Below are 26,036 nucleotides of genomic sequence, written 5' to 3'. Positions count from 1 at the left end.
ACATTTATCCGTCGTCATCAACCTTCATCATCATCCATCGTCGTCGTCGTCGTCTCCAATCGATGTCGTCCTTGCTCTTAATAACAGCCATCTCAGTGGGTATGTAAATCAAAGTAATGAATTTCGGAAGCCAAATTTCTTACTGGGAGGGAGCGAAAGATGCGACCCCAAGGATTTGCGAACATGTGTTTGTGTGCGATTTCCGCCGGAAAGCCTCCGGGGATTGGAGGGTGGATGACTGATCCGCTTTCGATGATTTGTATGGTAAAGCTGTATGAACAATGGGTCGGGATCCTTGAATTTGAATAACGAGCGCGGATGGCGACGGATGATGAAGGTCGTTGAAATTTTCTTCTATTTTGTGAGACACTTTGGGATGATTAATTATTTGCGATACGGACAGAGAAATAAATTTACAAAAAATCATTCAGTCCCAAATCAACTCGATGACTTTTGTTTACCTTAGTCTTAACTTTACCGCTCAGTTGGGGTTTGTTCTCGTCCCAAATGGGAAATCATTAATTTGATCCTTTTCTATTAGTTACCCAACCAAGCAAAAGGAAATTAAGGTTTCAATTAGCGAAACAATGTAATCAAGAAGAAACAGTTTTGTTGGAGTGATTGAAGAACCTTTCCCATGCTACGAACTACCAACCGACTGAAAATAGACAGCGAAAGGCAGGATTTTAATTAATATTATTAATGAGGGAGATTGGGTCTAATTGTGCTGTTTTTTATCCGCGTATAAATGCTTTACCTTTTTCGCCGGAGTTTGAATCCATCGAGATTTAATTAGATCTTCATTAAAGTTGATTATGTCGTCCCGAAAACAGAAAATTTAATATGTGCAGATTTTTCTAGGCGATGAATTCTACCAATCAGTCATTTTCTTATAAGACCACACTAAATAGCGGTGATGGTGCTTTTCTCGTGTATTATAAAATGTAACGAGAAAAGCACATAAGAGAGGTCGAAATTGAGTTTTAGGGAGACAGATTCAGTTATTTTTATTAATTCACATTTATTTGGATTCATTTGAATGCATTGCAGCAGTTCTTAAAAAAATCGATTTTGAATTTTTGACGTTTGACAACGTCTTACTCGAAGGTACTATCTATCTGATCTAAAATTGGTGATTGTCAATTTTATTTAAACTTTTGATTATTTACGATAAACTATTGAAAATTTCAATTCTTGTCCTACCCAGTAAAACTATCAGAACCAATCAATCCCGTTCATGCATTCCCAACACAGATATCAGAATGATGTAAGTTACGGGCTTTTTGACACACCGTTTAATTTTCTTCGGGTAAAGAAAGGCCCATTGTTCGCGCTCGTGCATCGTTTCTGTTCGATGATCCACGGTGAGTAGTGGTCACGAAGAGCGGACAGAACGATGATAGCGATCCCAGCATCGATGAAGGTGGTTTCTGGCAAACTATCGAGTGGCTATCGTCGGTGCAGCGGCACTCCAGTGGAATTTTCTCGCCACAGATAGTTGCCATCCGAAGTACATAGAATCAAAAGCGCGGAGACGCCGAAAAAAATATTGGCATGGATGACATCAGTATCAGTAATGTGAAATTTGAGCTCAAAATTCTGATTTGGTTTTGCTGTTCCTAGACTAATAAGGCACAATTTTACAGAAGAGAATGTTGAACCGAGACAAATTTTCTCCAAAGTGCCAATCATAATCGCTTGGTGACGGCGGAAACTTTCCGTCGGTAGCAAAACCACGAGCGCGCTTCAGGGCGAGAGACTACACAAATTATTCGCATGCAAAAATGTACTTCACCGCGCTGCTGCAATGACCGCTACAGACGCCATCGTAGCGACACAAGCAACCGATAGTCCGAATGTGGCGAAAGGAATAGCTCGCGTGTGAAAAAACAGCTTTCTTGTAATCACTTTAGAGAAAATTTATTTCGGATCATCCTTCTTTTCTATAAAGTTGTGGTTCTGGAAAGAATTGAATTATTTTCCGCCTTACCAGTCTAAGAACAGCAAAACCAAATCAGAATCTTGAGATTAGATTTCACAACACTGATACTTTTGTCATCCATGCGAATATTTGTTTGCAGCATCTCCCTCCGACGCGCGCTTGTGATGCTGCTACGGACAACAATTTTCTGCCGTCCGTCTTCAAGCGAATAATATGCGAACAAATCTCGTCTCGGTTTAACCTTCCCTTGTATTGAATGGTGATTCTGAGAAGAACCGATTTATTCCAATTAAGGTGTTTTCGAACGAATCTCTAACAGCAACCACTAGATAATTTGGATTTGCAAGAAAATTTGCCCGAAATACCCGTTAACTCGAACGGGCCGAAAATTTCGTTTTGTCGGAATGTTTGTTTGACAGACAGGGCAATTTTTTGAACGGGTAATATGGTCAAAAATGTCCACCCGTTTGACAGAATGACATTTTCGGCCAAGTGGCCTTTCTACTAAACGACCATTCTGGGCAAATGACCAGTTCAGCCAAACTACATTTTTGGCCGTATGTCTATTTCGACTAAATAACATTTTCGACCAGATGGGAGTTAAACGAATTACTATCCTAAATCTATTTTTGAAAAATAACTTTATCCACTTATTAATCCTACTGTCCTAATCCTAAGCTAATCCTAAACTAACTATCTAAGTCCTAAGCTAATTGCAAACTAAACGTGTACATTCCGATGGCTGCTGATATTTATAGATGGTGAAATGTATGTTGTATGTTTTGATTCGATAATGATAATTATCGATTGTTGATGTTTGGTCTCCGTGTGGCTCGGTGATATCGTTGACTGGATCGTGTATCGGGTCGGCGTGTTTTGGTTTTGCAGTTGTTTTGAATTGGCGGTAACTGTGTTTTAGATTGGTGGTAACTCCTCCCTTCTTAAAAATACTTTGTCCTCAAAGTTTAATGGAACGTTCCTGTGTTGGCATGTTGAGAAATTGTTGAATTTCGATGAATCGTTCTGATGAAACATCTGGGAATGGTGATGCTTGAATTTCTGGTAGTTTAGGTGCTGTTGCTTCAGGTTGTTCAGGGGCCTTTATTTCAATGTTTATTTTCCTTGATGAAAATTTCTTGATAATGAATACAGTTACTGTTATTACTATGAGAAGTATAATTGAAGCACTGATGGTTTGAAGAAAATGAAAATGCCATTGTAATGATTTGTTTTGCAGATACACGTTTTCCAAAATACCTCTGTGATTAAGTGTAAGATTTGCCAAATATTCTGGGGATGGAATATCGATAACGTAATCTTCCATTACTGATAATCCTGTGGTTGGCCTGAAGCTTTTACTATCAAGTTTGATTATGAAATTTGTGAATATGTTGTTGTCCAAGTATAGTTTACAGACCTCGAATTGGATTAGAAAAGATCCTTTCAAATTTTGTGTATTATTGCTGCAATTTGATTTAAAACTTATGTTTACATTGTTGAGTAAAATTGTTGCTTCATCTATTCGTTTGATGATTCCTGTTGCGTCTTTTTTTCAATCGTGCCGTTGGCGTTTTGTTGCCTGATTACATTGCTGATGCATAAGTTTGGAGTTTTTAGCATCTTGGTGTCACAAATGAAGAAAGTGTCGTCCTTTATGCATTCATTATCGACTTCATATATGGCAGCTGTATTAGAAAGGATATAATTCGAGTTTAGATGTACTCTTTTTCATTTTGTATTAAAGAGTCAATGAATTCGTATTCATATAATTCCGATGATAATTGAGGTATTTTTATTATGTACATTATATGTGTATCGTTCATTGTTACTTGAGTAGATGATTTTGATAAAAGACCTTCAAATGTTGTAGCATAGACATGCTGTTGATCTAGGAATGGTTTCATCTTTACATAATCTGTCATTGATAGGATTCTGCTGCTGGGAATACCATGCTTTGCGAGTAGAATTGCATCTTCCAAAATTTCTAATTGATGTTGAACTGTATCCATATTAAGTATAGTAGCTAAAATATTGATATCCATTTCGTGTTGTTGTTTTGCTTGAAAATCCAGATTGAGGAGGTCGTTTGTTGTTTTACTAATTTGTTGTAATCTCATATCCATGGCGTTATTGACAAAAACTTGTCGATTGTTTTGGTTAATCAAATTATTCATAGTATAATTTATTATTTTCAAATCGTCTGCGTCCGGAGAACCAGCTATCCACTTCCAAACAGTTCCAATGGTTTACAATGATATGGAAATGCTAATATCATCTTCCAAACTTGGACGTACATGTTCATGATAGCATTAGAGGCGAAAGTATAGAATTGATAGCTCCGTTAGGATACGGCAGGCATGAAGAATGTTTTTATAGAAGTCGATTTGAAAGCGAGCGGAGGGGCACATATCGCACGACCTTCCTTCTGCCAAGCTCCCGTATGAAGGGGAGGGAGGGAGGTAGGGAAGAATATCAGTGTGGAAGCTGATATATCTCCACTGGCAAAAGGAAGGTGTTTTGATTTGCTCATATGCCATCGCGTGCGGAAGGATTTTCTATCGACGAGTACTGTCTCTAAATTTCTAATATGACATCAGCATTTAGTCGAATAGGATTTTATTGCACAGTTCTGTTTTCTCATTGCGTCCGTCTCGTCGCAACCAACTTGGCTTTTCAACACGCTAAAAATGAACTACTCAAAATTGAGTCGAATCCGACTCATTTTCATTAAAAACGGGACAACTCAAAATTTGAGTGAAAGATACTACTTCAAGAACCCGGAAGAACTTCCGGAGGAATTCCTGGAGGAACTTCCGGAGGAATTCGGAGAGGAACTTCGGAGGAATTCCGGAGGAACTTCCGGAGGAATTCCCGGAGGAACTTCCGGAGGAATTCGGAGGAACTTCCGGAGGAATTCCCGGAGGAACTTCGGAGGAATTCCCGGAGGAACTTCCGGAGGAATTCCTGGAGGAACTTCGGAGGAATTCCCGGAGGAACTTCCGGAGGAATTCCTGAGGAACTTCGGAGGAATTCCCGGAGGAACTTCCGGAGGAATTCCTGAGGAACTTCCGGAGGAATTCGGAGGAACTTCGGAGGAACTTCCGGAGGAATTCCCGGAGGAACTTCCGGAGGAATTCCCGGAGGAACTTCGGAGGAATTCCCGGAGGAACTTCCGGAGGAATTCCCGGAGGAACTTCGGAGGAATTCGGAGGAACTTCGGAGGAATTCGGAGGAACTTCGGAGGAATTCCGGAGGAACTTCGGAGGAATTCCCGGAGGAACTTCCGGAGGAATTCCCGGAGGAACTTCGGAGGAATTTGGAGGAACTTCCGGAGGAATTCGGAGGAATTTCGGAGGAATTCGGAGGAACTTCGGAGGAATTCGGAGAAATTTCGGAGGAATTCCTGAGAAACTTCGGAGGAATTCCCGGAGGAACTTCCGGAGGAATTCGGAGGAACTTCGGAGGAATTTCCGGAGGAACTTCCGGAGGAATTCCCGGAGGAACTTCCGGAGGAATTCCCGGAGGAACTTCGGAGGAATTCCCGGAGGAACTTCGGAGGAATTCCAGGAGGAACTTTCGAGGAATTCCCGGAGGAACTTCCGGAGGAACTCCCGGAGGAACTTCCGGAGGAACTCCCGGAGGAACTTCGGAGGAACTCCGGAGGAACTTCCGGAGGAACTCCCGGAGGAACTTCCGGAGGAACTCCCGGAGGAACTTCGGAGGAACTCCAGGAGGAACTTCCGGAGGAACTCGGAGGAACTTCCGGAGGAACTCCAGGAGGAACTTCCGGAGGAACTCCCGGAGGAACTTCGGAGGAACTCCAGAGGAACTTCGGAGGAACTCCAGGAGGAACTTCCGGAGGAACTCCCGGAGGAACTTCCGGAGGAACTTCCAGAGGAACTTCCGGAGGAACTCCCGGAGGAACTTCCGGAGGAACTCCCGGAGGAACTTCCGGAGGAACTCCCGGAGGAACTTCCGGAGGAACTCCCGGAGGAACTTCCGGAGGAACTCCCGGAGGAACTTCCGGAGGAACTCCCGGAGGAACTTCCGGAGGAACTCCCGGAGGAACTTCCGGAGGAACTCCCGGAGGAACTTCCGGAGGAACTACCGGAGGAACTTCCGGAGGAACTCCCGGAGGAACTTCCGGAGGAACTCCCGGAGGAACTTCCGGAGGAACTTCCGGAGGAACTCCCGGAGGAACGTCCGGAGGAACTCCCGGAGGAACGTCCGGAGGAACTTCCGGAGGAACGTCCGGAGGAACTTCCGGAGGAACGTCCGGAGGAACTTCCGGAGGAACGTCCGGAGGAACGTCCGGAGGAACTTCCGAGGAACTTCCGGAACTCGAGGAACTTCGGAGGAACTCCCGGAGGAACTTCCGGAGGAACTCCCGGAGGAACTTCCGGAGGAACTCCCGGAGGAACTTCCGGAGGAACTCCAGGAGGAACTTCGGAGGAACTTCGGAGGAACTCCCGGAGGAACTTCCGGAGGAACTTCCGGAGGAACTCCGGAGGAACTTCGGAGGAACTTCCGGAGGAACTTCCGGAGGAACTCCAGGGGAACTTCCGGAGGAACTCCGGAGGAACTTCCGGAGGAACTCCCGGAGGAACTTCCGGAGGAACTCCCGGAGGAACTTCCGGAGGAACTCCCGGAGGAACTTCCGGAGGAACTCCCGGAGGAACTTCCGGAGGAACTTCCGGAGGAACTCCCGGAGGAACTTCCGGAGGAACTTCCGGAGGAACTCCCGGAGGAACTTCCGGAGGAACTCCCGGAGGAACTTCCGGAGGAACTCCCGGAGGAACTTCCGGAGGAACTCCAGGCGGAACTTCGGAGGAACTCAGGAGGAACTTCCGGAGGAACTCCCGGAGGAACTTCCGGAGGAACTCCCGGAGGAACTTCCGGAGGAACTCCCGGAGGAACTTCCGGAGGAACTCCCGGAGGAACTTCCGGAGGAACTCCCGGAGGAACTTCCGGAGGAACTCCCGGAGGAACTTTCGGAGAGGAACTCCCGGAGGAACTTCCGGAGGAACTCCCGGAGGAACTTCCGGAGGAACTCCGGAGGAACTTCCGGAGGAACTCCCGGAGGAACTTCGGAGGAACTCCCGGAGGAACTTCGGAGGAACTCCGGGAGGAACTTCCGGAGGAACTCCGGGAGGAACTTCCGGAGGAACTCCGGGAGGAACTTCCGGAGGAACTCCGGGAGGAACTTCCGGAGGAACTCCGGGAGGAACTTCCGGAGGAACTCCGGGAGGAACTTCCGGAGGAACTCCGGGAGGAACTTCCGGAGGAACTCCGGGAGGAACTTCCGGAGGAACTTCCGGAGGAACTCCGGGAGGAACTTCCGGAGGAACTCCGGGAGGAACTTCCGGAGGAACTCCGGGAGGAACTTCCGGAGGAACTCCGGGAGGAATTTCCGGAGGAACTCCGAGAGGAACTTCCGGAGGAACTTCCGGAGGAACTCCGAGAGGAACTTCCGGAGGAACTCCGAGAGGAACTTCCGGAGGAACTCCGAGAGGAACTTCCGGAGGAACTCCGGGAGGAACTTCCGGAGGAACTCCCGGAGGAACTTCCAGGAGGAACTCCGGAGGAACTTCCGGAGGAACTTCGGAGGAACTTCGGAGGAACTTCCGGAGGAACTCCAGGAGGAACTTCCGGAGGAACTCCGGAGGAACTTCCGGAGGAACTCGGAGGAACTCCGGAGGAACTTCCGGAGGAACTTCCGGAGAGGAACTCCCGGAGGAACTTCCGGAGGAACTCCTGGAGCAACTTCCGGAAGAACTTTCGGAGGAACTCCAGGAGGAACTCCGGAGGAACTCCCGGAGGAACTTCCGGAGGAACTCGGAGGAACTTCCGGAGGAGAACTCCCGGAGGAACTTCCGGAGGAACTCCAGGAGGAACTTCCGGAGGAACTCCCGGAGGAACTTCCGGAGGAACTCCCGGAGGAACTTCCGGAGGAACTCCCGGAGGAACTTCCGGAGGAACTCGGAGGAACTTCGGAGGAACTCCCGGAGGAACTTCCGGAGGAACCCCCGGAGAAATTTCCGGAGGAACTTCAGGAGGAACATCAGGAGGAACTCCTTGTGGAACTTCAGGAGGAACTCCCGGAGCAGCTTCCCGAGGAACTCGGAGGAACTTCCGGAGGAACTCCAGGAGGAACTTCCGGAGGAACTCCAGGAGGAACTTCCGGAGGAACTCCCAGGAGGAACTTCCGGAGGAACTCCCGGAGGAACTTCCGGAGGAACTCCCGGAGGAACTTCCGCAGGAACGCCAGGAGGAACTTCCGGAGGAACTCCGGAGGAACTTCCGGAGGAACTTCGGAGGAACTCGGAGGAACTTCCGGAGGAATTCTCGGAGGAACTTCGGAGGAACTCCCGGAGGAACTTCCGGAGGAACTCCCGGAGGAACTTCCGGAGGAACTCCAGGAGGAACTTCGGAGGAACTCCCGGAGGAACTTCCGGAGGAACTCCCGGAGGAACTTCCGGAGGAACTCCCGGAGGAACTTCCGGAGGAACTCGGAGGAACTTCCGGAGGAACTCCCGGAGGAACTTCGGAGGAACTCCAGAGGAACTTCCGGAGGAACTCCCGGAGGAACTTCCGGAGGAACTCCCGGAGGAACTTCCGGAGGAACTCCCGGAGGAACTTCCGGAGGAACTCCCGGAGGAACTTCCGGAGGAACTCCCGGAGGAACTTCCGGAGGAACTCCCGGAGGAACTTCCGGAGGAACGCCCGGAGGAACTTCCGGAGGAACTCGGAGGAACTTCCGGAGGAACTCAGGAGGAACTTCGGAGGAACTCCAGGAGGAACTTCCGGAGGAACTCCCGGAGGAACTTCCGGAGGAACTCCCGGAGGAACTTCCGGAGGAACTCCCGGAGGAACTCCCGGAGGACCTCCGGAGGAACTTCGGAGGAACTCCCGGAGGAACTTGGAGGAACTCCCGGAGGAACTTCCGGAGGAACTCAGGAGGAACTTCCGGAGGAACTCCCGGAGGAACTTCCGGAGGAACTCCCGGAGGAACTTCCGGAGGAACTCCCGGAGGAACTCCCGGAGGAATTCCCGGAGGAACTTCCCGAGGAATTCCCGGAGGAACTTCCTTAGGGAACTTTCGGAGGAATTCCCGGAGGAACTTTCGGAGGAACTTCCGGAGGGTGAAATATCAAGAAACAAAAAGAGATATGAAAAGAAAGGCCGACTATGTTGGACGGTGAAAATGAGGAAATATTGTAATGGTCTAAAAGAAAAGAGCGCAATAGAATGGATAAAGAAAAAGCAGTGTATGCATGAAAAGAAAAAACTAAATGAGTAAAACAATAGGAAAAGAATAAAATTTCAATACGAAAGAAAAGGTCATGAAAATTGAGAAGTAAACAGGGTGGAAAACTAAAATAAAAATAAAGATAGAAAATAAATAGGAAAAAATAAATTTCGTCGCAATCTTTTAACCGAATAGATAAACTTGAATTTTGGATAGGCGTTTGCTCAGGCGTTTCTATTTCATGGTTTGTTTCAATCTACAACCTACCTACAAAAACTGTTACTTCAGACTTAGGTTTATTGAGACGACTAACACCACTAACACGGTTTTTATTTCAAACCAATTTGTTAGTGTATGTGCGTATCTAGGGTGCGTATGTAGTAGAGTGGCTCAAATTAGTATGGGAAAAACTTTTTTCAATTTGTTTGATGGGCCGCTCTCTTATTCGGTTCTATTTGATGCCCTGATGCTCTGGAAAAAAAATCAGCCAAATCGGTCAACGTTCGGGTAGTGCTAAACTCGTTGGAAGTTTATATGCAAAAATGTTTGCAGAAACATCCAAAAACAGTTAATTTCAGTTGGACGGCACAACTTACGATGAAGAACTATGATACTCATTCAGATCTTGAAGAATTTAATACAGAATATTATGCAGAAAACCGCGAGAAGATTAGAGTTTGCCCGGCTAAGTTATTAGCATTTCTCTGAAGTGGGGTTTGAGCAAATTTCGTTTCTTTTACCTTTGAAAAGAAATAAATTTACCCCTACAACACTCCAGTAAAATGCTAATATCTTTGCCTAATAAACTCTAATCTTCTCACGGTTTTCAGCATAACATTCTGTATTTAATTCTACAAGAACTGAATGAGTAACTTTGTTCTTGATCGTAAATTGTGCCGTCCAACTAAAAATTACTGTTTTTGGATGTTTCAACATACATTTTTCCAACGAGTTTAGCACCACCCAAACGTTGACCGATTTGGCTGAAATTTTGTCCAGAGCATCAGGGCATCAAATAGAGCCGAATAAGAGGGCGACCCATCAAAAAAATTGAAAAAGTGAAAATACTATGTAGGTATTTGTTTTTGAGTGGAATAAGTCCACCGATCAGGACGAATGTTTATGCTACGAAATGGCAAGCATACGCTCTCCATTGGATTGCCTACCGTAAGGCGATTTATGGAAAAGACAATTTTATCAATTCGGAACAATTTGGTGCCACGTCCGCTCGTCAGTCAGCCACTGAATTTCAATTACAGACTATTTCATTTCATGCGTACCGACGACGAAGAAAGGAAGAAAATGCGCATAAATATTTCCCGAATCCCGTTATGAGAATTGACAAAGGAGTTTATTTGCGGATGTCAGTCAAGCGCTTGTTTTTCCATTCGTTGTGGATGGGCGAAGCGTGACGTCCCTCCTCGTAAAAAGGGATCCAGAAAATTTTTATCAACGCTTCCTCTATTACCTATTTCTCATTTTTATCTTCAGAGAAAAAAAACCGCCTTTCCGTCGCGTTTTTTTTCTGAGCAGAATTTGTTATTGTTTCCCATGCCATGGCCGCGAAACGGCATCTTTTCTTATCTAATAGCTATTACTTAGATGGAAATGGGCGGAGAGGTGCCAGTAAGCCGTTACATTTATGACCGCCTTTGAGTTCGTTGAAAAAATATCAATTTAAAGCGAAGGAGACGACCGAGGGCGAGGGAGAGTTTTTGTTTGGCGAGGAGTTTCATTTCTCTATTCAATCTGAACGGATGAAGGTGAATGGAAATGGCCTTTGTTTGGTGACCCACTGATTGCATTGGCGTATCCGGTAAAGGGATGCTTTTGATCTCTTTTGAAGTGAAAATTATTTCCATGGGGTCGATTTGATGCAACAACATAATTTAACAAATCTGTCAATCGCTGTAGATCCTTTAGAATTAATAAAACTGATTTAATATTAATCAATTCTATGATGGTCTAGTGTAGTCAAAGGACAACACAATTTTTTTTTCTATTTTGCTGCGATTTCAGTTAATTAAGTTGCTTTTGATTTGGAACATAAATTTCTTATCACGCCTGTATCTTAGCTAAGTATATAATTTTCATGGGTTACGGTCGTGAAATGATTTCGGCTCATATTTTTTTCAAATTCATCCTAAATTCATTAACTTTTCGTCGGAAAAAGGTTAAATTCTTTTCCGGTAGGGCACCAATGTACAACCCTTTTTGCCTGGCCGACATGAATTGTTCATGAGGTCAATGTGATAGAAACAAGAAACCGGGCTCCTCGAAGGGACAAATGAGCTCTCCGACTCAAGGGCTTTCGAATCTAATTAAAATTGCATATTTCATGCCAGGAAGCAGTAACGAGAATTGCTTTCCGTCGGTTTTTCTTGGAACGGGATCAAAGACAAATCTCGGCAGATAGTTTGAAAATGGGTGTAATCAGAAACACACTTCCGAGTGCACGAGCCACAGCTGTTCGGTGATCCGTAATCCATGTTCCATGTACCCATTACCGGGTAAAGCAATTTTCGCATTGGGAATTATTTCATTCTACCGAAGGAGGGAAAGGATGGGACCCACACAAAGACACACACACACAAACTGAAACCCATCCCAACGGGGACCGCCTGGTCCCCGGTCCGGACGGTTGCCATAATTACGCAACTTGTACCGAGAGAACGAGCGCAATCGTTGTGGCTCTTTCGTTCGGTTGGTTCCATTTATTACTCTTTCAAATGAAACGACTTAACCTCAAAGCTTAAAAACCCTTTTGCGGAATAGTTGTTCGCAAGTGGCATACTAATGGGATTGATCCTTTCCGGGTTGAAGGATGAGAATTGGGTTTGCTGTTTTGTTGGGTTGATTAGATTGTGTTTTTGGCGTATTTGGGATAATTTTTGAAGTAAAATGAAACGAAAGATTGAAAATAAAGCCGGTTGTCAAAAAAAAAACAAAAATGGTGGTCATTAATTCTGTAGCAGGAAAATATTCTCAATGTCTATTTCATGACAATAATTAATAACCGCATTTTTTAATGTTAGTTGTGATAGATTTCAAAAAATCTCATTGGTTAAGGATCGTTTGACTGAAAAGGCAGAAAACTTTTTGGCCGAATGCCGGATAACATCTAGTCAAATTCCTTTTGGCCAAAATAGATCTTTGGCCTGAGGAGTTATTTGGGCAAAAATGGGGAAGAGCCGTTTGGCCGAATACCGTTCGGACGAATGCCATTTGGCCGAATGCCACTAGGTCGAAAGTTGTTAGGCCGAAAGTCATTTGGCCGGAAGGGGCGTTTGGCCGAAAGGGACGTTTTGTCAAAAGGGTCGTTTGTACGAAATGGTCATTTTTCCCTTCCCCTGGCTGAACAGGTATTTCGCACGGCATTTTCCGTTTGCCTGAAATGGCTGTTTTGTAAGAAGTGACATACGACCGTGAATGTCGTATGCTAAATGGGTCATATGACTAAACATGTCGTTTGGCAGATCAATGAGATGTGAAAAGTGTTAAGTGATTAATGCTAACTGAGAAGAGAGAAATAAGATATGAGAAGTGAGAAATAAGAAGTGAGGTGTCTTTAGATGTCTTTCTTTTCACTTCTCGCTTCTCATTTCCCAATTCTCACTTTTCATAATGAGAAGGGTGAAATGATAAGTGAAAAATGAGAAGCAAGAAAGAACACTCCTAATGAAGAAATAAAAAGTGAGAAGCAGAGCCAAAGCTATTCACCTTCGCGAAGCAATTTGGGACCTAGTTTTGACAAACGTCGCATGATTATTCAAAACATAGTGTGACTTACTTAGTTTTATTCTTCTTTTTCTTCTTCATAGACTGTCTCATTTAATTACCACTGACTATGATTAGAGGTATGCGCCGCCACTGCCGATAGTTTTCGAAGTCACGTCGAAACCAACATTTTTGCATCGGCTCACCGCTGCTCAAAATATGTCACAAGTTTCCGAAAAGTTTCCTGAGGAAATTACGAACATTTTTCCTAGGAAAGTTTTAAGCGTTTCTCGAGGAAATTCTGAAGAGATTTCAGAGAAAATTTGAAAAAGCTTTCCGAGGAAAATCCGAAGCGTTTCCCTAGGAAATTCTGCAAAGGGTTTCCTGAGGAAATTTCGAAGAGTTTTCCTAGGTAATCGCATTTCATTTCATTTTTCAGAGAGTTTCCAGAAGAATTTCCAAAGAGTTTTCGGGGAAATTATGATGAGTGGAAATTCAAAGAGTTTTCCGTGGAAATTTCGAAGAGTTTCCCGAAGAAATCTCCAGGCATTTCTCGAGGAAATACCATGGCGTTCCTGAAGACAAATTAGAAGCATTTCCTAGCAAATTTAGAAAAGTTTTCGAAAGAAATTCCGAACAGTCTCCTGAGGAAATTTTGAAGCATTTCCTGAAAAAATGCCGAAGGGTATTCCAAGCACATTTCGAAGCGTTTCTGAATACCGAATACCGAAAAGTTTCCAGTGGAAAATCCAAAGTTTTCGGTGTATGTCCGAAGGAAGTTTCAAAGCGTTTTCCGAGGAAATTCCGAAGAGCTTTTCGAGAAAATTATGTAGAGTTTCATAAAGAGATTTCGAAGCGTTTGTCGAAAATTTCCAAAAAATCTCTCCGAGGTAACTTCGAACCGTTTCCCGAGACAATATCGAAGAGTTTTCCGAGGAAATTCAAAAGAGTTTTCCGAGGAAATTTCGTAGCGTTTCCCGAGGAAATACCGAAGAGTTTCTACAGGGAGATCCAAACAGTTCTCCGAGGAAGTTTTAAAGTGTTTCCAGAGAAAATTTCAAAGAGTTCACGGAGGATGTTTCAAAACGATGTCCGAAGAAATTTCAAGGAGTTTTCCGAATAGTTTTCTGTGGAAACTTCAAACAGTTTCTCTAGGAAATTTCGAATCGTTTTCTGTGGAAATACCGAAACGTTTTTCGAGAAAATCTCGAAGAGTTTCTTAAGGAAATTTCGAAGCGTTTACCAAGTCTTCCGAGGAATCTTCGAAGGGTTTCCAGAGAAAATGTTGATGAGTTTTCCGAGGGAAATCGGAAGTGTTTCCACAGGAAAGTCCAAATAGTTTTCCGAGGGAGTTTTGAAGCGTTTCTAGAGAAAATTACAAAGAGTTTCTGGAGGAAGTTTCAGGGTGTTTTTCGAGAAAATTTTGAAGAGTTTTGCGAATAGTTATCGGAGGAAGGTACAAAGAGTTTCCCGAGGAAATTTCAAAGCGTTTCCCGAGAAAAAACCGAAGCACTTTTCGAGAAGATTCCGAAGAGTTTCCCAAGGAAATTTTGAAGTGTTTACCAAAAAATTCCAAAGAGTCTTCCGAGGATTTTTTGAAGTTTCCCGAGAAGATACCTATTCCTCCGGAAGTTCCTCCAGGAATTCCTCCGGAAGTTCCTCCAGGAATTCCTCCGGAAGTTCCTCCAGGAATTCCTCCGGAAGTTCCTCCAGGAATTCCTCCGGAAGTTCCTCCAAGAATTCCTCCGGAAGTTCCTCCAGGAATTCCTCCGGAAGTTCCTCCAGGAATTCCTCCAGAAGTTCCTCTAGGAATTCCTCCGGAAGTTCCTCCAGGAATTCCTCCGGAAGTTCCTCCAGGAATTCCTCCGGAAGTTCCTCCAGGAATTCCTCCGGAAGTTCCTCCAGGAATTCCTCCGGAAGTTCCTCCAGGAATTCCTCCGGAAGTTCCTCCAGGAATTCCTCCGGAAGTTCCTCCAGGAATTCCTCCGGAAGTTCCTCTAGGAATTCCTCCGGAAGTTCCTCCAGGAATTCCTCCGGAAGTTCCTCCAGGAATTCCTCCGGAATTCCATCGGAAGTTCCTCCGGAAGTTCCTCCAGGAATTCCTCCGGAAGTTCCTCCAGGAATTCCTCCGGAAGTTCCTCCAGGAATTCCTCCGGAAGTTCCTCCAGGAATTCCTCCGGAAGTTCCTCCAGGAATTCCTCCGGAAGTTCCTCCAGGAATTCCTCCGGAAGTTCCTCCAGGAATTCCTCCGGAAGTTCCTCCAGGAATTCCTCCGGAAGTTCCTCCAGGAATTCCTCCGGAAGTTCCTCCAGGAATTCCTCCGGAAGTTCCTCCGGAATTCCTCCGGAAGTTCCTCCAGGAATTCCTCCGGAAGTTCCTCCAGGAATTCCTCCGGAAGTTCCTCCAGGAATTCCTCCGGAAGTTCCTCCAGGAATTCCTCCGGAAGTTCCTCCAGGAATTCCTCCGGAAGTTCCTCCAGGAGTTCCTCCAGGAATTCCTCCGGAAGTTCCTCCAGGAATTCCTCTGGAAGTTCCTCCAGGAATTCCTCTGGAAGTTCCTCCAGGAATTCCTCTGGAAGTTCCTCCAGGAATTCCTCCGGAAGTTCATCCAGGAATACCTCCGGAAGTTCCTCCAGGAATTCCTCCGGAAATTCCTCCAGGAATTCCTCCGGAAGTTCCTCCAGGAATTCCTCCGGAAGTTCCTCCAGGAATTCCTCGGAAGTTCCTCCAGGAATTCCTCCGGAAGTTCCTCCAGGAATTCCTCCGGAAGTTCCTCCAGGAATTCCTCCGGAAGTTCCTCCAGGAATTCCTCCGGAAGTTCCTCCAGGAATTCCTCCAGGAATTCCTCCGGAAGTTCCTCCAGGAATTCCTCCGGAAGTTCCTCCAGGAATTCCTCCGGAAGTTCCTCCAGGAATTCCTCCGGAAGTTCCTCCAGGAATTCCTCCGGAAGTTCCTCCAGGAATTCCTCCGGAAGTTTCTCCAGGAATTCCTCGGGAAGTTCCTCCAGGAATTCCTCAGGAAGCTCCTCCAGGAATTCCTCCGAAGTTCCTCCAGGAATTCCTCCGGAAGTTCCTCCAGGAATTCCTCCGGAAGTTCCTCCAGGAATTCCTCCGGAAGTTCCTCCAGGAATTCCTCCGGAAGTTCCTCCAGGAATTCCTCCGGAAGTTCCTCCAGGAATTCCTCCGGAAGTTCCTCCAGGAATTCCTCCGGAAGTTCCTCCAGGAATTCCTCCGGAAGTTCCTCCAGGAATTCCTCCGGAAGTTCCTCCAGGCATTTCCTCGGGAGTTCCTCCAGGTATTCCTCCGGAAGTTCCTCCAGGAATTCCTCCGGAAGTTCCTCCAGGAATTCCTCCGGAAGTTCCTCCAGGAATTCCTCCGGAAGTTCCTCCAGGAATACCCCGCGACGCTCCTCCAGGAATTCCTCCGGAAGTTCCTCCAGGAATTCCTCCGGAAGTTCCTTCAGGAATTCCTCCGGAAGTTCCTCCAGGAATGCCTCCGGAAGTTCCTCCAGGAATTCCTCCGGAAGTTCCTCCAGGAATTCCTCCGGAAGTTCCTCCAGGAATTCCTCCGGAAGTTCCTCCAGGAATTCCTCCGGAAGTTCCTCCAGGAATTCCTCCGGAAGTTCCTCCAGGAGTTCCTCCGGAAGTTCCTCCAGGAATTCCTCCGGAAGTTCCTCCAGGAATTCCTCCGGAAGTTCCTCCAGGAATTCCTCCGGAAGTTCCTCCAGGAATTCCTCCGGAAGTTCCTCCAGGAATTCCTCCGGAAGTTCCTCCAGAAATTCCTCCGGAAGTTCCTCCAGGAATTCCTCCGGAAGTTCCTCCAGGAATTCCTCCGGAAGTTCCTCCAGGAATTCCTCCGGAAGTTCCTCCAGGAATTCCTCCGGAAATTCCTCCAGGAATTCCTCCGGAAGTTCCTCCAGGAATTCCTCCGGAAGTTCCTCCAGGAATTCCTCCGGAAGTTCTTCCAGGAATTCCTCCGGAAGTTCTTCCAGGAATTCCTCCGGAAGTTCCTCCAGGAATTCCTCCGGAAGTTTCTCCAGGAATTCCTCCGGAAGTTCCTCCAGGAATTCCTCCGAAAGTTCCTCCAGGAATTCCTCCGGAAGTACCTCCGGAAGTTCCTCCAGGAGTTCCTCCGGAAGTGCCTCCAGGAATTCCTCCGGAAGTTCCTCCAGGTATTCCTCCGGAAGTGCCTCCAGGAATTCCTCCGGAAGTTCCTCCAGGTATTCCTCCGGAAGTTCCTCCAGGAATTCCTCCCGAAGTTCTTCCAGGAATTTCTCCGGAAGTTCGTTCAGGAATTCCTGTGGAAGTTCCTCCAATAATTCCTTCAATTTTTTCAGTAATTCCTCCGGAAGTTTCTAAATGAATGCTCCAGGATGTTTTCTCTAGAAATCCCCGAGACGTCCTGTAACTTCTTTAATCATTACTCATTCCCCATCTGATATTCTCTCTGAATTTCCTTCAAAAATTCTTCCAAGAACACTTCATAAATTATTTCGCAACTTCTACAGAAGTTACCACGAGGGCTCTTTAGATTTTTCTTCGGAATTCCTTCTGAAATTTACATGTAATTCCACCAAATCTTCCTCTCGAGACTGTTTCCGGAAAATTGCCCAGGAATTATTGAAGAACTTCTTATGGAAATTAAATTGCGAAACCTAGAAAATCTTACGCACATTCCTCTGGGAATTCTTCCAGAAATTTGTTCCAAGAACTCCTTCACAAATTCCTTCAAGAATCTCACAGAAAGTTCCCACGGAAACTTCTCCAGATTTTTTACAAGAATTTGGACAGAAAACCTTACAGCATTTTTCTGGCAAATTTTCTTCAAAGCTCCTCCGAAATATCATAAGGAAAACACAAATTATCCCGCTTTTTCTACAGATTTCTTTAGAAATTCTCCAAGAATTCTCTCAAAAATACCTACATGATTTTTTGCGAAAACTTCTTCAAAAACTCTTCCAGAAATATTTCTAGATGTTCTTTTGGAAACTTCTCTAGAGAATTCTCCAAGGAACTGCCTGGAAAATTCCTCTTTCATGAAGAATTCACAACTGAATTTTTGTTAGAATATCAAAAGGAGTGTTTTTGGATGAAATTCACAAAGGAATTCCTGATTAGAAACTCAGAATGAATTTCGTTTATTTGTTTGTTTATTGATCATCAGGCAGTGTAAGAGAATACCCCTTTTTAAAAACTAGCGCCGTATTGTAAAAGTGAACAATTATTTTGTCTTATTCTATTTTAACAATAAACTTACTTTCTAACTTTTACCGACATTTCTAAAATTCGAGGCAGCCTCTCTTAAAACTTGCTTCTGATGGCGAACGTTTGATCTCGGAAGATAATGAATTCCAGTACACCACACCTCTGACGAACATAGTACTTGAGAGTCCGGCTATGTAGTTTGGATGAATGATTAAGTTACGTGAAGGACGGCTTCGAAATGGAATTAACTTGTAGAAAAGCACTGGCGGATATTTCGTCTTTGCTAGACACATGAACGGTAGGCATATAAATTTTGTTGTGAACGTCCTATCAGTTTTGATTGAAGATGACTCAATCCTGCATAATGGTCAAGCCCGTAGACAAAACGTACGCAACTGTTCAGTGCAACTCATAATCGGTCCATGGAGTACGCGCTGGGATTTACATGCAGAAACTCGCTGAACAGGAAATGTGGCAAAGCTAGAGCTTTGAACATTTTCAGTCTAACATTTATGGGTACAGTAGAAGTCGCAGTGTAAAGTGTAAAGTGTGATGACTGATCAAAGTATCCCAATCCAAGTCTGCTTGAAAGACGAAACCAAGATTTACAGCTTTGTCAGTCCATTCTGCCCATCGAGAGGCCAGGTAATGAGTCGATGCATATATTTCTTCGGCGACGTCCTTTAACAAATATTGCGTTGCATTTCGATTGGTTCAAGAAGAGCACATTACGATCAGACCATTCAGCTACTCTAGCAAGATCTTCATTCACCATTCTTGCTAGATCGCGGACGCATGGACGCATGGATATACAATTGTACGTCGTCCGCATATATCTGAATCGAGCACCATTTGAAAACCGTAGGGAGCACAGCTAATAGTTTTAAAAATTCAACGACGTGTACAATTGCAGCTGACCCAAACAAACGAATAAACATTCGATATCCAATTGAATTAGATTGAATTTTACAAGCAAGCACAGTTTAAATTAATTTTGATTTGGAAGAACACTAATATCGATAGAATTTTGCGTTTATTTGCATGCTCCAAATATGTGCATGAAAATACATTTAAAATCACAACATATTTTTATCTGTGAGGTCATTAATATAGCAACAAAAGAACAAAGGATCAATCACCGATCCCTGTGGTACTCCGGAAGTAACCTGCCCACTCTTTGAGCATTGGTTCCCACAGAAAACGGTTTGAGTTCTTCCTGCTAAGTACGATTGTATGAGGCTTACTGCATCTGAGGAAAAGTTGAATTGTCTTACTAGCTTCGAACAAAGCATGCGATGTGAGATGGTGTCAAATGCTTTGGAGAAATCGAACAACAGTAGTATGCCGCACCCTTTCTTATCGACCGCGGACGTTAGATCACCGTAAACACGTAGCGTAGCAGTTTTGATGCTATGTCCTTCGCGAAAGCCCGCATGGTACTCCAAGAATGAGCAATTTTCAGAAATAAAACCCGATATTTGTGACTTCAACAATTTTTTAAAAACTTTCTACAAAGCACACAAGATGCTTATTGGCCGTAGGTTTGCAAGTGTGTTCAAATGTGGCTTTTTCCGTAGAGTAGAAGTAGAAGACTCAATAAATTTGTTGAAAATGTAGGTGATGTGCTGCAGAACCAATGGAAGAACAATTTTTATGAACTTAATCGGTATATTATTGAAACCAACTGCGTTTGATTTTACGTCCCAAACTGCATTTACAACTTCCCAGTCTTCAATACGATGAAAAAAGAAAAACTGTGAGGAGAAGACTGCATGTCAATCTGTGATCTATTCGACGATTCACTGAGCAGTGAATAATTCCTCAGAAACATCCGATTAACTTCATTTGGGTCAAATTCACAGTCTGAAGTTGCCTTTTGCTTATTATTATTATTTATTCAGACTAAGGCCGAAGTGGCCTGTGCGGTATATAAGAGTCTCCTCCATTCGGCTCGGTCCATGGCTACACGTCGCCAACCACGCAGTCTACGGAGGGTCCGCAAGTCATCTTCCACCTGATCGATCCACCTTGCCCGCTGCGCACCTCGCCTTCTTGTGCCCGTCGGATCGTTGTCGAGAACCATTTTCACCGGGTTACTGTCCGACATTCTGGCTACGTGCCCGGCCCATCGCAGTCGTCCGATTTTCGCGGTGTGAACGATGGATGGTTCTCCCAACAGCTGATGCAATTCGTGGTTCATTCGCCTCCTCCACGTACCGTCCGCCATCTGCACCCCACCATAGATGGTACGCAGCACTTTCCTTTTGCTTACCAACACCAAATTGTTTAATTCGCATCCATAGGGGTTTAGCTTGAACTCTGTCGTCTAGCTATCGGCATAAATAGCGCGCCTTCGCGTTCTTGATCAGTGTGTTAGTTCGATTCCTCATGGTTTTATATCGGTCTCTCACCTGCGGTTTCATGGCAATCGGTGCGTTCACCCAATCATTGTAAGCCAAATCACGTTCAAAAATTGATTTTCTAATGCTGTAATCAAACCACGGGTTTGACTGCTTATGGCTACTGCGTGTTCGAAGTGGGATACACTGGTCATGTATGCGTTTGAGGTGACTGTTGAAGAACTCCAGTAACTCGTCAGGGCAATCAATGCTGTACATATTCTCCCAGGAAACTGATTGAATGGCTGTTTCCAGAGCCAACACATTGAAATTGGTGTAATCACGGTATGTTTGACTGCATGGTTGTGGTGAGGCATCAAAGTCCAGTGAGCCGAAAATTAAGTCATGTTGAGAGAGTGCAGGGAAGCTAACTTGATTGAAACACAGGACTTTCTCGCAGCGGCTGATGATAAACAGATCCAACTGCAAGCATCCCGTACGATGGAAAAGGGTTGGTTCCTCGCCAACATATGACATTGCAAAGCTTTGGAGAACTGTTTCAAAACGTGATCGTTTGGTTTTGTGTATGTGCAGATCTGTGTTGAAATCACCGACCAGCAAAACGGTACCTTACCGCAAAGTCAGAAAGTTTTTCAACTAGAAAAGGCGAACAATCGTTTTATGGGATATTATAAACACACATGATTAATAACTTCTCTGATCCAAACAGCAACTCCATTGCTAAGCACTCTGTTTTGTCTTCGGAGTTCAGCTGTAATTCTGTCTCGAAAACTATTCGGCATCTTAGATGTTCACTATAGTAGATCACAATCCCACCGCCACGCGCGTACACTACCCGCCAAAAGTATGGAAGCGCAAAAATAAGTATTGCAACACCTACTTTGAATATTGCAACACCCCCAAAAAAGTTTAGCATCACTTTAGAACTCCCATATTCCCATCGGATCTTTTCCATTTAGAATAATGGGACCTTCAACAAAATTGTTCACGACGATAAGTGCATAAGGCCGGACGTCAATTTAGCTCCCTGGGTGCCTTGGCCATTCTCCGGGAGTTCCGGTACATCCGGTAAAGTGGTCAATTATTAATATTCGTCCCAGAAAGCTGCGATTTTTTCTAAACGGTTTGTGGAAGCGTTGTGAGAGAAAAATCAATGCAAGCATCACTAATTGACCCCAGGTGGTCTCCCAGTATTCCTCCGGAAGATCCAGAATATTCGGTAAAGTGGTCAATTATTTAAATTCGTCCCAAAACGCTGCGATTTTTTCTAAACGGTTGGTGGAAGCATTGTCAGAGAAAAATCAATCCAAGCATTACTAATTGACCCCAGGTGGTCTCCCAGTATTCCTTCGGAAGATCCGGAACATCCGGTAAAGTGGCCAATTATTTAAATTCGTCCCAGAAAGCTGCGATTTTTCCTATACCGTTTGTACAGGCAAACCTCAATGAGTCGATAATGAAGACTCGTTTGAATATCGAGACGTGGAATAGAGAATCATTGAAAATCTGTTTGAAGGGACCATCACAGTAACCCAGAATATTTTTTTCAATATGGCATATTTTGCCTCCATGAGTCGATATCGAGTCATAGAACATCAACTCATAGAGGTTTGACTGTAATAGTAATGCCAGAGTTAAATCAATGCGAGCATCTCCCATTGACGCCTGGTGGCCACCTAGTAATCCTCCGGGAGCTTTAGAATATCCGGAGAAGTGGTAAATTTCTGTAATTCAGCTCAGAAAGCTGCAACATCCTGAAAATCGTTTGTTGTAAAAATGTCAGAGCTAATTCAATATAACAACCAGTCGTTCTCCTCGGATGGTCCTCTAGAAGTTCTGGAACATTCGGTGAAGTGGTCCATTTTTTTAAATTCATCTTAGTAATCCTCCCTCGTAAGTTAGATGTAGCAATATGAAAGCAAAATTTCACTGAGTGGTCCTCAGGAATAGACCTGTGCGCCGCCACCATCAAAATGAATTGTATGAAAATTTACCAAGTCCAAATATTTTTTACAACGCCGATGGCTATTGTAGGCAGTAGGATTATGGATTTCGAACTTTTTTCCAAAAGAGCATTAACAGTAAAGTCAAATTCAGTTTTCCAGTTTCGTCTAACTCCTGTCAGAAATACATATTTTCCACCATGTTCATATGACATTTTTCCACTTCTAATGATGCAGAATATAATCTCATTTCCGATATAGTTTATAAATCGGAATCACCCAAAATTATTTCAAACAATTTTGTAAAAATTTCTTCAGATTCAAATCAGGAATATCTTCGAGAATTTCTTAAGAACGTTCTTAAAAAAATCCTTCAGGAATTTCGTTATGAATTCTTTTAGGAACTCCTTCGGATATTCGCATAAAAATTCTATCGTAAAATCTTTCTGGAAGGGGAATTTCCCGGAGCTATTCCTGGATTTTTCTTGAGAATACCTTGAGAAATTTTTGGGGGAATTTCGAAACGAATCTATAAAGGGATATCTGGAACAATTCTCCACGTAATTTCCGCAGAAATTCCTGGTCATTTTTTGGCAGAATTCCTCGTGGAATACAAGCCCCTCCTTGTGGAAGAAAAAGTGGGAGCATTTCTGGGAGTATTTTCAGGTTAACTTCTTTATAATATTGCAAGAGTATTTCCTGAAAATAAATCGTGAACGATTTTCTGGGTGATTTCTGGGAATTCTGAAAGAACTTCTAAAAAATTTCCAAACGGTTTTCTGGCGGAATGCAGAATGCGAAATTTCAGGAAAAAATATCGGAGATCGGAGATAGGTGGGCTTAAAAGAACTCCATGTGTATTTAGAAACGAATTCAGAGGAAATTTCCGTATAGTTCTCAAAGTTATTTATGTAGAGATTTTGGGATTTCTGGAATAGGTCCTAGTGGAATTTTCGGACTCCAGAGGAATTTCCGGAGGAATTCCTGCAAAAAATTTCAAGGGGATTTCTTGGAAGAACGGACGGAAAAACATTTGGAGGAATTCCTGGAGAAACTTCCGGTACACTTCCTGAAAAACTCCCGGAGGTATTCCTGTAGGAAATTCTTGAGTAGTTCATGGAGGAACTTCTTAAAGAATTTTCCGGAGGAATTCGGAGGAACTTCTTGAGGAATTCCTAGAGCAACTTCTTGAGGAATTCCTGGAGAAACTTTCGGAAGCAGTCCTGGAAGGTGAAGGATCTTCCGGAAAAATTCCTGGAAAGAATTTCTGGAGGAACTTCCGAATAGATTTCTGGAGGAGCTTCCTGAGGAATTTCTGGAAGAGCTTCCGAAGGAATTCTTGGAGGAACTTCCGAAGGAATTCCTGAAGGAACTTTCGAAGGAATTCCTGGAGGAACTTTCGAAGGAATTCCTGGAGGAACTTTCGAAGGAATTCCTGGAGGAACTTTCGAAGGAATTCCTGGAGGAACTTTCGAAGGAATTCCTGGAGGAACTTTCGAAGGAATTCCTGGAGGAACTTCCGAAGGAATTCCTGGAGGAACTTCCGGAGGAATTCCTGGAGGAACTTCCGGAGGAATTCCTGGAGGAACTTCCGGAGGAATTCCTGGAGGAACTTCCGAAGGAATTCCTGGAGGAACTTCCGAAGGAATTCCTGGAGGAACTTCCGAAGGAATTCCTGGAGGAACTTCCGAAGGATTTCCTGGAAGAACTTCCGAAGGAATTCCTGGAGGAACTTCCGAAGGAATTCCTGGAGGAACTTCCGAAGGAATTCTTGGAGGAACTTCCGAAGGAATTCCTGGAGGAACTTCCGAAGGAATTCCTGGAGGAACTTCCGAAGGAATTCCTGGAGGAACTTCCGAAGGAATTCCTGGAGGAACTTCCGAAGGAATTCCTGGAGGAACTTCCGAAGGAATTCCTGGAGGAACTTCCGAAGGAATTCCTGGAGGAACTTCCGAAGGAATTCCTGGAGGAACTTCCGAAGGAATTCCTGGAGGAACTTCGGAAGGAATTCCTGGAGGAACTTCCGAAGGAATTCCTGGAGGAACTTCCGAAGGAATTCCTGGAGGAACTTCTGAAGAAATTTCTGGAAGAACTTCCGAAGGAATTCCTGGAGGAACTTCCGAAGGAATTCCTGGAGGAACTTCCGAAGGAATTCCTGGAGGAACTTCCGAAGGAATTCCTGGAGGAACTTCCGAAGGAATTCCTGGATGAACTTCCGAAGGAATTCCTGGATGAACTTCCGAAGGAATTCCTGGAGGAACTTCCGAATGAATTCCTGGAATTCCTGGGAGGTCTTCCGAAGGAATTCCTGGAAGGTCTTCCGAAGGAATTCCTGGAAAGTCTTCCGCAAGAATTCCTAGAAGGACTTCCCGAGGAATTCTTACAACTTTGCCACAATCGGCTTAGAAAAAGTCGCAGCTTTTTAGGAAGAGATTCAAGAATTGGCCACTTCACCGGATGTCCCGGATCTTCCGGAGGAACAATACGAGGCCACTTGGGATCAATTAGTGATGCTTGCATTGATTTTTCTCTGGCAATGCTACCGTTTAGAAAAAGTCGCAGCTTCCTGGAGCGAATTTTAAAAATTGACCACTTCATCGGATGTTCCGGAATTTGCGGAGGACCACTGGGAGGCCATCTGGGGTCAATGAGTGATGCTTGCATTAATTTTACTCTTATAATTCTGCCACAATCGGCTTTGAAAAAGTCGCAGCTTTCTGTGACGAATTTCAAAATTTAACCACTTTACCGGATGTTCCGAAACTCCCGGAGGACCACTGGGAGGACGCCAAGGGTCAAGCAAGCGTCAATCACCATTGATTTTTCTGTCATATTGCGATTACGAAAGATGATGAACATTTGACATGTCGCTAGAATGAATAGATGTATTAAGCGGTGACTTCACACGTGGTTCAGAATCCGGATAATCCGCGGTCTACCTGGTGGCCAGGGCACTCCAAAGAGCTAAATTGTCCTCTTTCGCAATGCACTTATCGCCGTGATAAATTTTATAGAAGGTTCCACCATTCTAAATGTAAAGGATCCGACGATAAATCTTCACGAATATGTTAGTTCCGGAGTGATGCTAAACTTTTCGGAGTGTTGCAATATTCAAAGCAGGTGTTGCAATACTTATTTTTGCGCTTCCATACTTTTGGCGGGTAGTGTATATGCGATCGTTGCGAACACTTTTATACCCATGAACGGCAATACTACTATCATTCACTTTTGGAGACAATCGTAGCTCCGTAAAACATGCCACACTAACTTTGGAATTTTGTAACAATTTCTTGACTTCATCAAGTTTGGTAGATTTAAAGTCTCATTAATAAAGACACAAAAAAAAAAAGTTTGGTAGACTTTCTAGCGCAAATACTTCGGGCATTACCGTGACAAACGTTCAGTTTTCCATGAAGAAGTACTGCGTTCATCACTGCGGCAGGTATGCTCTTAGAGGTGTGGTTATTCAACGAAGACATTGCGAAGAATTTTTATATAAATTCTTGAATGAATTTCGAGTGGATTTCCCTATGAGCTAACAGTAGAAATTTTCGAAGAAAATGCTAAAAGAGTTTCTGTGGAAATTCTAGATTTATACGTATTAGTTCATAAAGAATTTCAAA

The 26,036-nt window shown here is 44.4% G+C and overlaps 1 protein-coding gene across 2 annotated transcripts in view; it reads left to right on the top strand.

Annotated features, from left to right (window-relative positions):
- Positions 1–26,036, top strand: part of LOC134212897 (serine/threonine-protein kinase 32B-like) — a 219,275-nt gene that overhangs the window by 87,311 nt on the left and 105,928 nt on the right. The window lies entirely within an intron of this gene.

Source organism: Armigeres subalbatus, chromosome 1, assembly GCF_024139115.2.
Source record: "Armigeres subalbatus isolate Guangzhou_Male chromosome 1, GZ_Asu_2, whole genome shotgun sequence".
Lineage (NCBI taxonomy): Eukaryota > Metazoa > Arthropoda > Insecta > Diptera > Culicidae > Armigeres > Armigeres subalbatus.
This window is presented reverse-complemented; position numbering and strand designations above follow the sequence as displayed.